The sequence below is a fragment of the Dama dama genome, chromosome 24 (assembly GCF_033118175.1).
Source record: "Dama dama isolate Ldn47 chromosome 24, ASM3311817v1, whole genome shotgun sequence".
Taxonomy (NCBI): domain Eukaryota; kingdom Metazoa; phylum Chordata; class Mammalia; order Artiodactyla; family Cervidae; genus Dama; species Dama dama.
The window spans coordinates 13987588-13991299 of NC_083704.1; the positions used below are offsets into that span (position 1 = coordinate 13987588).

Consider the following 3712-nt stretch of genomic DNA (forward strand, 5'->3'; position numbering starts at 1 on the left):
TTTTTGTCCTGCTCCAAACTGAACTGGTTGCTGTCCAGGGCAGCTGTCATCCAAGGTCTCCCTTCACCATCACTCTAGGGGTTTTCTTCTCTTCTTTCCTGTGTTTGTGGGTTTTTACCTTTTCCTCTTTCTTGGGATACTCTCTCTCTCTCTTTTTCAATTTTTATTGGAAGATTGTTGTTTTACAATAGTGTTCTGGTTTCTGCAATGTATTAACAGGGATCAGACACAGGTATACATATGTCCCCTCCCTCTTGAGCTTCTCTACCCTCTAGGTTGTCGCAGAGCAGATTCCCACTGGCTGTTTTACATGTGGTAATGTATGTATGTCTGTCCTACTCTCTCAATTTTCCCATCCTCTCCCTCCCACACTGTGTCCACAAGACTGTTCTTTTATGTCTGCCTCTCCATTGTTGCCCTGCAAGTAGACCATCTTTCTAGATTCCATACACCTGTGTTAATAGACTGTACTTGTCTTTCTCTTTCTGACTTACTTTGCCCTAGGTTCATCCACCTCATTAGGACTCACTCAAGTGCATTCTTTTTTTTTTTTAAAAGCTGAGTAACATTCCATTGCATAAAATATATGTAATGCTTCATAAATTCACATGTCATCCTGGCACAGGGACCATGCTAATCTTCTCTGTATTGCTCCAGTTTTAGTATATGTGCTTTTGAAGCAAGCACACTTTCTTGTTTTTGTGACATACGTCCTCCTGTAGTTTTCTGAGAAATGATAGAAATTTGACTGTGAGGGTTCTACATCTGAAAATGTCTTTATAGGACTTTCACATTTAATGAAAAGCTTGGATGTGAAATTCTTGGTTGGAAATAATTTCCCTTACAATTCCAACAGCATTGCTTGTTGAATTCTAGCGTCTGCTGATGCTGTTGAGACGTTCAGGACTATTCGGGTTTTTGGTACTGTGTGTATGTGTGTGTATTTTTTTTTTTTTTTTTCTGCTCAGGAACTTTATCATCCTCTCTTTGTCCCCAGTTCTGAAATTTAAAAATGATGGGTTTCAATGTGGGTCTATTTTTGTCTCTGGCACTGAGAACTTTGTGAGTCTTTCAATATGGAAACACAGTGTGGAAACATGTTTTCTCTCTAGAGTGCCTGCTATTTGGAGTTGAACCTCTTGAAATTGAAAGTGTTCATCACTCAGTTGTGTCCAACTCTTTATGCCCCCATAGACTGTAGCCCACCAGGCCCCTCTGTCCATGGAATTCTCCAGGTAAGAATACTGGAGTGGGTTGCTGTTTTCTTCTCCAGGGCATCTTCCCTTTTCTATATGTTTGCTCTGCTTACTGAGGTTTCCTCAACTTCATCTGACAACACTTCCAGTGGTTTTTAAAAGATACGTATTCATTTGGCTGTATCAGGTCTTAATTCCAGCACGTGGGATCTGCATTGCATCATTCAGGATCTTTCACTGCAGTGCACAGATTCTAGTTATGGTGCATGGGCTCAGTAGCTGTGGCTTGCACAGACTTAGCTGCTCCGCGGCTTGTGGGATCTTAGACATGGGATCCTTCTCACCAGGGATTGAACCTGGATCCCTGAATTGCAAGATGGATTCTTAACCCCTGGACAGTCAGGGAACTCCCTCTAGTGGGTTTTAAGTTTCTTCTGTCGTATTTTTATTCTTTAAAGGGCTCCTTTTTGGAGTCTCTGAATATTTTAAAATATATCTTGGTCTTGTTTTGTAAATACATTTTCTCTGAGATATTAATCATAGTTTAAAGAAAGGTTTTGTCTTTTGCATGCCCTCTGCTTCTCTAATCTCCCCCAACCCAATATGTCTGTTTTAATTTTTATTACTCATTTTGGGTTTCCTCAAATATCTTGTTATCTTTGGTTGTCTGTCAGTCATTAAAAGGAACATGAGAAAGCTCATCTGACTTCTGTGCTGCTCTTCCTGGCTTTCACTGTAGGGTGAAGATCAGACTGTTTCACTGGGTAACCACTGATCTCAGTATCTTTATATTTTATTTTTTTTAATAAAAATTTTTAAATTGAATAATAATTGCTTTACAAGGTCATGTTGATTTCTGCCATACAACAACTTGAACCAGTCATAACTCTATATATATCCCTTCCTCTGGAGTCTCCCTCCCACTCCACCCCTAACTCACCCTTCTAGGATGTTCAGTTCAGTTCAGTTCAGTTCAGTTGCTCAGTCGTGTCCGACTCTTTGTGACCCCATGAATCGCAGCATGCCAGGCCTCCCTGTCCATCACAAACTCCCGGAGTTTACTCAAACTCATGCCCATCAAGTCGGTGATGCCATCCAGCTATCCCATCCTCTGTTGTCCCCTTCTCCTCCTGCCCCCAATCCCTCCCAGGATCACGGTCTTTTCCGAGTCAACTCTATGCATGAGGTGGCCAAAGTATTGGAGTTTCAGCTTCAGCATCAGTCCTTCCAATGAACACCCAGGACTGATCTCCTTTAGGATGGACTGGTTGGATCTCCTTGCAGTCCAAGAGACTCTCAAGAGTCTTCTCCAACACCATAGTTCAAAAGCATCAATTCTTCGGCGCTCAGATTTCTTTACAGTCCAACTCTCACATCCATACATGACTACTGGAAAAACCATAGCCTTGACCAGATGGACCTTTGTTGGCAAAGTAATGTCTCTGCTTTTTAATATGCTATCTAGGTTGGTCATAACTTTCCTTCCAAGGAGTAAGCGTCTTTTAATTACACGGCTGCATGTTACAGAGCACCAAACTGGGTTCCTTGTGTTATATAGCAGCTTCCCACTAGCTATTAACATCTGTTTTATATATGGTAGTTTATGTACATCAGTGCTACTTTCAATTCACCCCAGCCTCTCCTTCCCCTGCTGTGTCCATGAGTCTGTTCTCTACGTCTCTGTCTCTATTCCTGCCCTGCAAATAGGTTCATCATTATCATTCTTCTAGATTCCACGTGTGTGCATGCTCAAGTTGCTTCAGTCATGTCCAACTCTTTGAGACTCTATGGGCTGTAGCCCACCAGGTTCCTCTGTCCATGGGATTCTCCACGCAAGAATACTGGAATGGGTTGCCATGCCCTCCTCCAAGGGATCTTCCTGACCCAGGGATTGAACCCGTGTGTCTTATGTCTCCTGCATTGGCAGGTGGGTTCTTTACCACTACTGCCACCTAGGAGGTCCTAGATTATATATATATGCATTAATATATGATATCTGTTTTTCTCTTTCTGACTTACCTCACTCTGTGTGATAGGCCCTAGGTTCATCCACCCCACTAGAATTGACTCAAATTCATTCCTTTTCATGGCTGAGTAATATTCCATTGCATACATGTACTGCAGCTTCTTTACTGAATATCTTTGAGTGCATGCTCCGTCTCTTCACTCATGTCCAACTCTTTGCAACCCCATGGACTGTAGCCCACCAGGCTCCTCTGTCCATGGAATTTCCCAGGCAAGGATACTGAAGTGGGAAGCCATTCCCTTCTCCAGGGTAGGTATCTTTACACCTTTTCTATTAGGCTGGCTAGGTTTCTCAGGGGTGTTTTAGTCTCCTGGTTGGAGGACTTAGCCTGACAGTGTTCTGGAAACTGAAGTAGGTGGGTAAGTCTCGGGAGAAAAAGTGGAATTTTAACAATCAGTGTGGTTCTCTTAGTTAATGCTCATATTTTTGGTATGGTAAGTTTTCCCTCAATTTTCCCTGGTGTACCCCAATCCAGGGAGACCACTTTTAC

The 3712-nt window shown here is 42.4% G+C and overlaps 1 non-coding gene across 1 annotated transcript; it reads right to left on the reverse strand.

Moving 5' to 3' along the window:
• Positions 1 to 580: 580 nt before the first annotated feature.
• Positions 581 to 687, reverse strand: LOC133046302 (U6 spliceosomal RNA). Its single transcript, XR_009690444.1, has one exon. It is a non-coding gene; the product is annotated as a U6 spliceosomal RNA (small nuclear RNA).
• Positions 688 to 3712: the final 3025 nt, after the last annotated feature.